Source organism: Arvicanthis niloticus, chromosome 7 (assembly GCF_011762505.2).
Source record: "Arvicanthis niloticus isolate mArvNil1 chromosome 7, mArvNil1.pat.X, whole genome shotgun sequence".
In the NCBI taxonomy this organism is placed as follows: Eukaryota; Metazoa; Chordata; class Mammalia; order Rodentia; family Muridae; genus Arvicanthis; species Arvicanthis niloticus.
Genome location: NC_047664.1, coordinates 48,053,506 through 48,067,504, shown reverse-complemented (window position 1 = coordinate 48,067,504; position 13,999 = coordinate 48,053,506). Strand labels below are relative to the sequence as shown.

Genomic DNA, 13,999 nt, shown 5'->3' with positions numbered 1-13,999 from the left:
TTCAAGATGGCTAACCTCAGGCAATTCTCAGAAATTGGTACCCCCATTTTGTATGGAACCAGCCTTTTACTCCACATAGGACAAGTTCAACAATGAGAGAGAGACAGAGAGAGAAACAGAGATGCTGTAGTCAGAAATTGTAGAGTCTGTTTTAAGCCACATCCTACCTACCCTTTAGGAATAAAATTTCTCATTTTTTAGATTCTTAATTATTCCAGTTCTGCCCTTGTCATTTCAATGGTGGCCTTGCGCTCTAAAGCTGTGACCTTGAAAGGAAACCATTTGCCTAGTAAATGTGCTGCCAGCATGAAGATTGTTCATTGCAGAGTAGCTGACTGGAGCCTAGTTCAAAAGCAGTCTTTCCCTTTCTTCTGAGAGGCCTAATCCTCAGGCCTTTCCCAGTGACAAAAATCAGACTCTTAACAGTAATTATGAGTGGGTGCTTGCATAAAATCTGAAAGTTCATGTGAGCAGTTCTATTGTGGGATTATTCCACTGATCCTCGGGGAGAGGAGAAGCTGTGCGCATCGCACAGGCTATTCAGAGAGCAAACTAGACAGAAGATGCCTCCAAGGTTGTTTCTTCTACCTGAACACACCACTGCAGGCTGTGACAGGTACATACATGCTCCGGAACCCACTGCTTTGGATGTGGAGAAAAAAGTCGGCATTCATTTTGCATCTGTAAAGTCAGCCTCCTAGGCCAACCTCAATACACTCTCAAGGGTTCCAGAGTCAAGCTGGAATAGAGAAGTGCTGGCTGCAGTGCCCCTGGTGGGCTGTCAGGTAGAAGCACTTGCTTCATTCTGAGCAGCAGTTAAAGAGGAAAGAAAGGAAGAAAAAAAGGAAGAAAGAAAGGAAAGAAGGAAGGAAGGAGAAAGGAAGGAAGGGAGAGAAAGAAAGAGAGAGAGAGAGAAGGAAGGAAGGAAGGAAGGAGAGAGAGAGAGAGAAGGAAGGAAGGAAAGAGAGAGAGAGAGAGAGAAGGAAGGAAGGAAAGAGAGAAGGAAGGAAGGAGAGAGAGAGAGAGAGAGAGAAAAGGAAGGAAGGAAGGAAGGAAGGAAGGAAGGAAGGAAAGAAAGAAAGAAAGAAAGAAAGAAAGAAAGAAAGAAAGAAAGATCTTAAAACTTGCATGGGGCACCTCATCAAGTCATTAGGGCTGCTGATGCTAGAATGAGCCAGGCCCCAGTGGCATGATGGAGTTGTTGCTAAAGATGGCTAAGAAGCATATGCACAGCCAACATGGAAGTGGGAAGAGTCCCTTGTAAGGGCAGACGGAGTGCATGCTGGTTTGCCACACTCGAGGAGTTTGAGAAACGGGCTGCAGGAGAGGATGGAGATACAGAGCTCATCTCTCTGGAGTCTCTGACGTCTTCGGAACTTCCCCTGTGCGCCATGACTGTTCCAAATGCTTTCACTTTATTAACTCACCAGTGTTAACTCACTGGAGCTGGTGTGCAGCCCCACAGTGAAGAAACTGATGTTCTTATCCCAGCCTTACAGATGAGGAGGATGAGGGACAGAAGATCCCTGGCAAGTGTGAGGGAAAGAAACCTTGGCTGCCCATCACCACTACCCACCTTCTTAAATTCTGCAGCACGCTGCCTCAGAACATCGTTCTCAGGAGGGTAGATGTCTTTCCTGTGGTTCCTCTCCATGCCTTCTTTACCAGGATCTATTCACTGATAAATCAGACTCTTCAGCTACCCATTGGTTAACTTGAACACCCCCCTTCCTTTCTCTACCTAGACAATGAGAGCCCCAGCTGTGGTTTTTGCTGATGATAGGCCTTGAGGTCATTTTCTTTTTCAAATGTCCCTCCCACCATACTCTCTGTATCCACCGTCATAGGATACTCAAGGCTGACAAAAGAAGTTGATACCAGCAAACACTCGCTTGATAACAGTGCGTTTGCAATGGGTACAATCAAACCAGCAGGGAAAGCAAACATACAGAATGCATAGCTTTTGCTCCTTCGAATTTTATAAGTAATTCTAGACACAGTCTGAAAACAAAGACACTATTACCAAGTTAATAGCCGCTACTTGCACAGTGTTATGTGCCAGCATCCCTCTTTTTAACAGCTGATACAATTTTATTCAATACTAAAAAATGACAAATTTTATGACAGCATATAAATAAATTTTTATTACAATAAATTGATACTCTGAATTAAGAGCATATAACAAAATATTTATTCACAAGATGAAAGGCACATGCTTTGTTTAGGGGTCAATTTTGATTCTTAATTTACATTTGTAGCAATGACTGCTGCAATCAGGTATAGAGGCACTTAGTTATTTCTAAGTTCCATCTGTGACAATATGCTCTTAGGCACATTGCCTGTAATCCCAGTTCTCTGGACACTGAAGCAGGGTTATTAGTTTGAATCCAACCTGGGCTACACAGAATCTGTTTCAAATTCAGACAGACACACGGGCACAGAGAGACAAGCAGACAGACAGAGAACACACACACACACACACACACACATCTAGAGAGTATAATTAATCATCCTGTATTCCTTGATAGACAGATTGTAGGCAACCTGCCCCCATCAAGGTCAGAGTGGTGTCTATAATACAGGCTTGCCTCCACAGGTGCCCCGCTTTAATCTCTAAAGGCTTACATTGGAAAGTAACCTTGAGGTGGTAATTAACAACTGTACCAATTCTTATCAAAGACTAACAACTTTCGGTACTTTGGTTTTAGGTTTCTGCAGTTTGGGCACATTCAGAACATCTTCATAGTCTGCACTCATTCTCTTTGCCCAGCAACCGACTGTGATGATCCAATCTGAGTTCTGATTTTCAGGGCAATCTTTCTTAAAACATACCACGGAGCCACAGAGTTTACAGCCAGCACCATCAACATAGATTCCTTTGGTATTATTGGGGCAGGATCTGAACAGGTGTCCCATTTCTCCACAGATAAAACATTTTTCCAAAGGAAATTCACCAAGCATAGGGTCTACATTAGTTCTGCACTTTGTCGTCTTGTGCTCCATGGACCCGCAGCGGTAACAAATGCGGGTGCCCATGTCCTGACTCTCTAGTACAGCTGGGCAGTCAGCAATCCCGTGGCCAGGTTATCGACAACGGAAACATATCATTGCACTCTTCTTTGCCTCCTGTCTCTCTAGCCGCCGTCCTTCCCGTCGACTGTCCTTCTTTAAGGTCACTGCAGTGTCTTCCTTGCTTCCCAGCTGTCAGCTGCTATCAGCTCTCCATTGTGAAGCACCTGTGAGCTCTGTTTCAGGTACTCCATGAATCCATTCACATCTTCATTCAAGTACTCTTTTCTCTTTTTGTTCTTTTTGTGTTTTGCTTGAGGTGCATCATTTCTAAGGACAGCCCACTGCTTTGACATTGCTTATGATTTAAAAGGTTTTGGTTTGCTCTCTTCTCAGACCCCTTCTTCATGTTCTCCCATGATGCTGCTGACAAGGATCTCTTACTATTTGAAGTAGTAACTCTAGCCCACCTGCTCATGGTTGGGTCAGAGGTACTTTACTAATCCCATCTAAATCCGCCAGAACAGCTGAGACAATGAGGCTGCCAGGCTCCCTCTGAAACTCTGTCCTCATGGTAACAAATTTAATCTTCATGGAAAATCCCATGTTAGTGCCTCATTTTATCCCTATTTTAGAAAGGAGAAAAACAGGGCACAAAGAACTTAAGGTTCACTGCCTGAACTAGTAAGCCAACGTATGTAGTGTGAGGAAAGAAACCTTCACCAAAATGTCTGGAAGAGGCTCAAGGAAGCATAGTAATCCAATAGTCAACACAGGAGTGGGAAGCAAATGATCAGATAGAACCAAAGACAGCTACTGGATTTCCAGGTAGCTTATTGGTTAAAAGATGGGAGAAGAGCTGGAGATATGTCTCATTAAGAGCTCTTCCTGCATTTCCAGGACCCTCGTAGAGTTCCCAGCACCCATGTGGGGTAGCTTACAACCAAACACCTGTAACTCCTACTCCAGGAAATCTAAAGCCCTGTCTGGTCTCTGCAATGCACATGCACACATGAATGCATGCACACATGCACGCACATGCACACACACCCCATACACACATCCATACAAACATGCATATATGCACATACATATACATTGCATACACAGAGGCTATATACAAACACAGCATACACAGACATACATACACATTTGAAAAAAACACTGGAAAAATACCTCCACGTTAAAAACATTTGTTTATTCGTGCTGAGGAGCTGAGTTCAAATCCAAGCATCCTTAGGAAGACTGAAAATCACCTGTAATTCCATTTCCAGGGACCTAAAACCCTCTTCTGGTCTATGCAGGAAGAAGGCACATGCGTGGTGCACATACTTGCATGCAGGCAAACATTTGTATACATAAATTGAAAAATTAATAATAAATCTTTTAAAGATGGAAGGATCTCACCTGTGTCCATTTGTTCCACCTGATCCTTTTATTTGTAAAGCCTTCTGGTGCTCTTCTATGGTGTCTCAGCCGTGAAAGCCTTTTCTTCTTGGCACTTGTCCCCATTCTGACACTGTTTCTGTGGATTTCTGCCTGTTGCATAAGGTTCTTGATCCCCAGCCATCTTCTGCCCTGTGCTGGACTTCTTATGGGCAAAGACAGAATAATGAAGAGCAGAGGGCACTACACTACTTACTTAGCATCACTTCGTGAGTCCTGTGAAAGCCTTGTCTTAGTTTCCTCTCTCTCCCTCACCCTCTCCCTCTCCCTCTTTCCTCTCTGTATGTCTGTCTCTCTGTCTTTGTGTGTGTGTGTGTGTGTGTGTGTGTGTGTGTGTGTGTGTGTGGAGCCCACACATGTGGAGGCACTTATGATTGATTCACTTGTGAACACATTCATGCAGAAACCAGAGAATGTCTCATATGTCACTCCTCAGAAGCACCATTCACCTTGTGTTTTGAAGCAGGGTTTCCCACTGGGCTATAACTCCCCTCAGCAGCTAGACTGACTAACTAGCCAGAAGCTCAGGGACTTCCTCTTTCTTCCTCCCAAGTACTGGGATTACAAGTGTCCACCACCTTCACCTACTTTTCTCCAGTGGATTTTGGAGACTAAAGGTAGGTTTGAAAAGAAGCCCTTTACCAAGTTGTTTCCCCAGCCTCCTGAATTACTTTTAACCTAATATTCTTGATATCTTGTTATAAGGGAATTAAAGAGTTAGTTACAGAATTTTATAGAGATGATACAAAAATCACCCATATGCCTCAAATCTAATTTCCCTGTTATTAATATCTTACATAGATATAGGTATGGTATTTTGTCATAATTAACAAACCAATGTTGATGTGCCATTATCAATTGGATGTTATAAATTTATTCCATCTTCCTTAATCTTTAGCAATATCCTATTTTCTATGCCATGAATCTAGCTAGAATCTGACACAGCATCTGGGCTTCTTGTTTCCCTAGATTCCCCTTGGTTGCGATGTTTCAGACTTTCTTATTATAAACCCAACACTTTTGAGGAATGCTGATGAGATATTCAAAAAATGCCCTTCAGTTAAGATTTGCTGACTCGCAGAATGAAGCTTCATGGAGGAAAGAAGAATAATTTGCATTGCATCATATCAAGGCCACATGCCATTCACATGAAGGTGTCTTTTGATGTTGACTTCTACATGCCTTACTTCCTCTGTTGCTGTGATCAATACTGTGACAAAAGTAATGAGGAGGAGCATGCTTGCTTGAGCTCACAGCCTGGGGACACAGTCCATTGCAGCAGGGAAGTCACAGCAGCCAGAGCTTGCAGTGGCTGGTCATACTGTGTCTGCAGTGAGGAAGCCTGGAGAGATGCACTCTGGTGCTCAGAGAACTCTCCACTCCACTCAGTCCTCACCTTCAGCCTATGGAATGGGGCCATGCACAGTTAAAGATTAACCTAATCTAAATAATCCCCCAGAGGCTTGTTTCCTAAATGACTATAGTGGCTCACAACCACTTGTAACTTTAATTCTACAGGATCTGATAACTCCAGGTTTCTAGAGCACCTAAATGTACATACACACACACACACACACACACACACACTTAAAAATAATAAAACTAAATCTCATTCAAACGCCATAAATACCTCAAGTAAAGCTTAGAATCTATCTGAAGACCTTAGGAAAGCAAAATCAACCCAAGTCCAGAAAACAACGACAAATAACAAAGATAAAGGCATAAATTAAAGAAATAGAGATTAAAAGAAAGGAGCAAAGAGTTGGTTCTTTGAAATAATAAATAAGATTAACAAACAGTGAGGCAAACTAAATTTTTAAAAAGGATCCAAAGTAACAAAATTAGGGATTAAAATGTTACTATGAATTTTAATAAGTTACAGAGAATCATTTAGGAGTTCTTTGAAAACTTACATTTTAAAAAACTGAGAAATCTAAAAGAAATTGATAAGTTCCTAAACATGTATAACCTAAAAGAGTTAAATGTGAAATATATAAATAACTTAACAGAAACATAACAATCAATAAAATTCAATTAATAACAGTAACAAATCTTCCAACTTAAAAAAAAAAAAAAAAACAGGGCTGGATAGATCTACTGATGAATTATATGAAACCCTTAAGATGAGCTAACAATATCCCCATTCTATAAAACCAGCAAATTCTTTTACACCAAAACCAGAGAAGGACCCAACAAAGAAAGAAAAATATAGACCAATTTCCTTAATAAACATAGACAAAAAAAAAAAAAAAGTTCTCAATAAAATTCTTGCCAACCCAACTACAGAACACCTAAACCAACCAACTTAGTTTCATTCCAATGATACAAGGCTGGCTCAACACATGTAAATCAGCCAGTGCAAATCAGCCCATAAGTCAGAAATGAGACATGGGTGCCCAGTCTCTGCACTCCCACCCAATATTGTACTCAAATTCTTAGCTACAGCAATAAGACAAGAAAAAGAAAAAAAGGAGGGGACACACATAAGAAAGGAAAAATTCAAATTAATACTATTTGCTGATGATATATGACCCTATGCTTCAAAAACACAAAATACCTAGAAATAAGCCTGACCAAGGAAATGAGAAATCGCCTTCCTGTATGGGCCCTAGCACTGAGCAGACCCTGGGCAGCAGATCTTCTCCCAATCTCACAGAACTCAAAAGAAGCAGGCCTCCCAGGAGCTCTAACCCAGGTAGTATCTCAGGTAAGGAGACAGCAATACCCACCCCAAACAGGGACTAACTGGGACCCACTAGGACCCAGGAAGTCACTCCTGGCCTGGAGCACTGGTTCCTTCCTGTCTGCCCCTGAGCACTGAGCAGATCTTGGGCCCCACCTCTAACACCAGTAGTAACACCCACCACACACAGTTCTAATACAACCAAGATAATAGGAAAGACAGGCTCCAGTCAGAGACAGGGCAGGTAGCACTAAGGAGATCCAGATAGCAAAAGGCAAGTGCAAGAACATAAGCGTCAGCAGCCCAGGGTACTTGGCATCATTAGAACCTAGTTCTCCCACACAAGAAAGTCCTGAATTCCTCATATCACTAGGAAAGCAAGATTCAGATTTAAAATCACTTCTAATGATGATGATAGAGGACTTTAAGAAGGACATAAATAACACTCTCAAAGAATTTGAGGAGAACACAGATAAACAGGTAGAAACCCTTAAAAAGGAAACACAAAAATCCCTTAAAGAATTACAAGAAAACACAACCAAACAGGTGAAGGAATTGAACAAACCCATCCAGGACATAAAAATGGAAGTAGAAACAATAAAGAAATCACAAAGGGAGACTAGGAAAGAAATCAGGAGTCAGAATACAAGAGATAATAGAGAGAATCTCAGGTGCAGAAGATACCATAGAAAATATTGACACAACTGTCAAAGAATAAGCAAAATGCAAAAAGTTCTTAACACAATATATCCAGGAAATCCAAGACACAATGAGAAGACCAAACCTAAGGATAATGGGTATAGATGAGAGTGAAGATTCCCAACTTAAAGGGCAAATAAATATCTTCAACAAAATTATAGAAGAAAGCTTCCATAATCTAAAGAACGAGATACCCATAAACATAAAGAAGCCTATAGAACGCCAAATAGACTAGACCAGAAAAGAAATACCTCCCATCACATAATAATCAAAACACCAAGTGCACAAAACAAAGAAAGAAAATTAAATGCAGTAAGGGAAAAGGGCCAAGTAACATATAAAGACAAACTTATCAGAATTATACCAAACTTCTCACCAGATACTATAAAAGCTAGAAGATGCTGGACAGATGTCATACAGACACTAAGAGATCACAAATGCCAACCCAGGCTACTATACCCAACAAAACCCTCAATTACCATAGACGGAGAAACCAAGATATTCCACGACAAAACCAAATTTACACAGTATCTTTCCACAAACCCAGCATTACCAAGGATAATAGCAGGAAAGCTCCAATACAAGGAGGGAAATTATACCCCAGAAAGAGCAAGAAAGTAATCCTCTTCCAACAAATCCAAAAGAAGATAGCCACACAAAGATAGTAATAATTTAAAAAAAAAAAAAAAAAAAAAAAAAAAAAAAAAACCTCTAATAACAAAAATAACAAGAAGCAACAATCACTGTTCCTTAACATCTCTTAACATCAATGGACTCAATTCCCCAATTAAAAGACATAGGCTAACAGACTGAATACATAAACAGGACCCAGCATTTTGCTGCATACAGGAAACCCACCTCAGTGACAAAGACAGACTAGACTCTACCTTAGAGTCAAAGGCTGGAAAACAATTTTTCAAGCAAATGGTCCTAAGAAACAAGCTGGAGTAGCTATTCTAAAATCTCCAGCCCAAGAACACAAAGGGAGGGACTCATGGCTCCACCTGTATAGGTAGTTGAGGGTGGCCTTGTCAGGCATCAGTGGAAATGGACTGCCTTGGTGCCTTAAAGTTTGGATTCCCCAGTGTTGGGGAATTTTGAGAGCAGGGAGGTGGGAATGGGAGGATGGTGGGAGCACACCCTCATAGAAACTCCCAGAATTATATGGAATAGACATGACAGAGGCAGGCTACCAGAACACTAGATTGTATATTGCAGAATACACAGCCTTGATGTATCTACTCATCAAGCAAGCTGAGCAGACCTGCTCGAACCTCTGATGTCCTGGAATTCCAGCTGGATGCAGTGAAGACATCAGAGGCTTGTCAATTTACTCTTCCCCCTGCCCCTCTTCTAATATCTCAATGCCCATAATAGCTTGAAGAAGTTAGTGAAGAGTTGGCACCCCTATTCCCTGGGCTTGGGGACTGAGGTGGTTAATATTGGGCTGTCTTTCTAGGGAAAAGTAGTGTTTTTGTTGGAATAGGAAGGATTAGCTAGGATTTATTGCATATCCATAACCTATTGGTAGAAATATGTATAACTGTTATTAAGATGAAGTTATAATTTCTTAAATGGTACAAAATTTACTTTGATTTTGAACTTCAGGTTTTCATTGGTACGAGCTTCTTATTGATATAAAAGTGAGATTAATATTGTTACTCTCATAGGCATTGTGCCTATATAACACATTTAGGAATACAAGGCTTAGACTCAGTCCTTCTTTAACTTTTTAAACTGATTTGAGATGGTTAGGCTATGAGTTAAGGGCCTATAGCAAATTCATGGTTCTGAGTTTATTGTTAGGGTGTTTTCTATATTTTATTTAGAAATAACTGACAGGAGTTAACAGACAACAGTCCAGATTGCCTTACATGGATAGTTGGTTTTCAAAACAGCAGAAGTCCACAGAATTGATGATACAAACATTTCTGTATTCATGTCCAGTTTGATTAGAGACCTGTCTGCTCCTGACAGCTTCCTGTCTTGGATTCTAAAAAGAAATTGAGCATCTTTGGAGTTACTCCAGTTGTGGTTAGACAGCCACTAGGCAAGAATTGCCTCTTTTTATCTACAGACAAATTACTGTCCAGAAAAGGACACACTTGCAGAAGAGTCAACTGATTATATCTGCCAAGACAGAGTAATCAGCCCTTAATAAGTCTGCATCACTAGGTCTGTCAGATGATCCTGGGCCAGAAGGTTGAAAATCAGATGCTCCAACATTTTGTAGTATAGGGACTGTCCAGGTGTTCAGTGGTCTCTATAAATTGGCTAAGTTTTAGAAGCTATGCTTTGTGCTTTCCATAATTTCAGTTAACTCATTCATTCTGGATTTCTGACAGGGTTGAAGACTTATAGTCTCATAGCCAATCCTGGCTATTTACTTTGAGAGAAAAGATTTGAGTGGATGGTTTTCAGCTGATGTTCATTCTAAAGCCAAGAAAAAAGCTAGGTTCAGAACTAAGTCTTTTAGTTAGGAGAGATGACAGAGGTTCTGGTTGGTCAACAAAATGATGGACTGGGTATTAGGTCTATCTTGTACCTTATTGATACAAACTGGTATAGTTATGCTCTAATTGTATTTTGAGAGAAAAGTTTTATTTTAACAGGAAGGGTGATATGTAGGAGGAGCTAAGGTAGGAGGAGTAAAGAGAGGAAGAGGAGGAGTAAGGAGAGGAGGAGGAGAAGGAGAGGAGGAGCTAGGTGATGAGAGAAGGGGGGAACATGGAGGTGGATGTTCGAGTGTCTCTGCCAGTCAAACATAGTTGATATATCTAGGTTGGGTATTGGGTTACACCTCTGATTGTACGGGCATCTTGTTATTGAGCATTAACCAAACTTATAAAGCCTTTGGTTAACTTTAATAAAAAGCTTTATAAAAGCAAAAAGGAGAAGGGGGGATGGAATAGGGGTTTTCTAGGGAGGGGAAATGGGGAAAGGGGATGGCATCTGAAATGTAAATAAAATATCCAATAAAAAATAAATTTAAAAAAAAGGAAATGAGAAACCACTTAAATATGAACTTGAGATGCTAAGAGAAGAAACTGAAGAAGACAGTAGACAATCCAAAGACTTCACAAGTCATCGGTTGACCAAATGACTCAGATCTCACCCAAAGTATCTACAGAGTCAATGTGATCCTCATAAAACCCCACTGTCACTGCTCTCAACCCCCTTTCCCTGTTCTCTCCACCCCTACATAGTTCTAATGCAAGGAGTCTGCTGTGATCCTCATAGTTCTACTCTTGTAGGTTAGGTGTATTTTGTTTTATTTTAGTTGGTAGAAAATAGTACTTATTGGTGGTTACCATCTGGTATTCCCATGCTAGTATGTCTTCTAGGATTCATCTCTACATCTTGCTTTTCTGAGTCTGAGAATGGTATATATACTTAGGTATAATCTCTGGGATCCTTGCTACTTGGTAGTCTCTGAGTTTTGGAGCTCTAATTTGATGTCTGTATTAATTTGGGGAAGTTTTGGGCCCTCACTATTTAAATATTGTTTTCTAGTACATCTCTTCTCTTTCCCTTTGTGTTTTTCCAGCACATGAACTCATGCCTTCATTGCCCCTCAGCCTTTTGTAGCTGAAGATGCTGAAGCCTCCCTGCCTTCGGTGCCTTCTTTGCTTGTTAACTCTGAGCCACTGTGTTAGACTGTGGTCCTTATTGGTGTGTTGGCAAAGTAGTATCAATGGGAGAGGGTATTCTCTTATGCTCCAAGGAACACTAGGCTTTTTAGCACGTATCTGGTCTCTTGGGGCTGTGATGCCATACATGCTGTTTTGGGGTTTTGTTTTGGTTTGGTTTTGGTTTTGGTTTTGGTTTGTTTGGGGGGTTTTTTCTTTGTCTTTTCAGTGGTTTAAACCACCCCCCATCCCTGCATCCCTCCCTTAGTGCAACATCTCCAATCTAATTCTTGAAACTGTGACTCTACCCTGGTTTAGACTGCCTCTAGGGCCAGCCATAATATTCTTTCTGGCCTGTAGAACTTCTAGGTACATAGTTCTTTTTTTGTGTGTTATACTTCTCCCTGAAAATGCCTTCTTCTTGCTGACCTATTAATACTCAGCAGAAGAATTTCTTCTTTGAGGAAAGTGCCATCCATCCTTCAGGATTACTGCAGGTTCCACTCTATGTACACACTCCCAGAACTTCAGGATTACTGCAGGCTCCCTCTCTATGTGCACACTTATAGTTCACCAGGATTACTGCAGGCTCTCCTCTATGTGCACACTCACTGATCTTCAGGGTTACTGCACTCCCGTCTCTCTGTACTCACGGATCTGTTTCCTGTGTCATCTCACACCCTCTCAAATTTTTGGTTTGTTTCCATGTGTTTCTTCTCTACTAAACTGTAATCTTGGATAAATTGGAAATATCTCTCCCCTATAGCATTGGGCCATAGTCCTTGAAACCTATTCTTATACATAGTAGATGCAGATAAACACTGAACAAAAGCATGAACACTCCCAGTATGATGGAAACCATCTAAGGCACAGCCGGCCACCTCACACTAAGGCTACTTATTATGGCATTTTAGCAAAAGCTGCTATAGTCCAAAGAAATGAATTCTCTGGTTATAAATTTTTTTAAAGCTCACATGCAATTGTGCCTCTATTTTATGGTATAAAACCCTCAAAATGAGGAAATGTCTGTGAGATCCATGTTTAAGGCCCTTTCATTCCCTCGCCATTATTTCTGTGCGTGGTGACCTTTAAATTTAGCCTGAGTATAAGTGAGGTTGTCAGAACATCGGGTTACATTATGCAGTTCAACTATTTGTACCTTGTAAAGACAATGTATATTCCAACAGGGAGCACACAGTGGAGGAGGTGCCCTGGTGATGTTCTGGAACCATCAGAGCGAAGAGGAATCCAGAAGTCGGTCAGTGCTTAGGAAGATTCTGCCTTCTTGGAAAGCAGCTTGCTGAAAACAGGTTTTCATTTATTCTCCCAGAAGATAAGACAACTTGTGACTGCTGTGTGGCCTTGCTGCCCTGGCATCTTGGAGAGAAACTTGCCTTTGAAGGAGACATGAGGGAGTTGGCGGGGGCGGGGTGGGGGGAAGACTGAGTTGGCCTGCAGGGCTGGTTTTTCCTTTAGAGGAGAGTGTGTTGGGCTATATGCTGGGTGGGGCCCGTGAAGCATTGAGGAAGCTTTGATTACTGAACTGAATCTAAGTTTCAGAGGCTTCCCAAGCTGGTGCTAGCACTAAAGGACCTTTCGTAGGCATGGGGCATCTCCCAACTTCTTTCGTAGCTATTTTATTAGCTGCCCTCGCCTTCTCACTGATAAATAGCCCAGACATGACGGCTGAATCCTGTAGCCAATTTCTTCGAGGCAGTTTCAGAGGCTGAGCAGGAAGGGCAAGAAGCACAGGGAGGAGGGGAGGAGGACCCAACCTTTGTGCCTTGAAAAAGACTTTATTTTGTGCTGGAGTTCCAAGGAACATGCTATGAGCTGATATCTAAGAAAAAAGAAGAGAAAGAAATCGTTCAGGTACATTGAAACTGGATTGGTCCTTGGAAAACTGCAGCAAAGCACTAGATAAAGATGCCCTCCTAGAACGAGCCAGCTCAAGGTCAAATGCCAACCGTAATAATGACCTGCCCACGTTTACAAATCCTGAAGCTCATGGCAGGAAGGTCATCAAATGAGAGACACACATACTGTTGGGCATGTGACTAAGTTCCAGACACTATTAGGTGGAGTCATCTGCAACTGCCATTTTACCCAAAATGCTTCTATCTGAGATTAACTCTGTTGATTCACTATATATATGTACATGTACATGTATATGTATATATGCATACATATACACATATACATACACACACACATATATGTATATATATATATATATATATATATATATATATATATATATATGTATCTTCCAAGCACTGCTGTTTTCTGTTTTGTTCTTGGTAGGGATTTCTATTCAGCAGGCCCCAGTGACCTGCCTCCTTACCTTAGACAGTGGTCCACTTGCTTCAAAGAGGTGAGGGTTAACCTTGATCTTCAATGTGATTGTGTTGAGAAGCACAGTAGAAAACATCTCTGCTGCTGATAAGGAGTGGAGTAGGATAAGGCCATTTCCAAAGATGATTAACCAAGGAAGGAGTAGCGTCCCTGAACGTAGATAGCACCATCCACTCGG

The 13,999-nt window shown here is 41.2% G+C and overlaps 1 pseudogene; it reads right to left on the bottom strand.

Annotated features, from left to right (window-relative positions):
• Window positions 1-2,591: 2,591 nt before the first annotated feature.
• LOC117712393 (zinc finger CCHC domain-containing protein 9 pseudogene) lies at window positions 2,592-3,521 on the bottom strand (annotated as a pseudogene).
• Window positions 3,522-13,999: the final 10,478 nt, after the last annotated feature.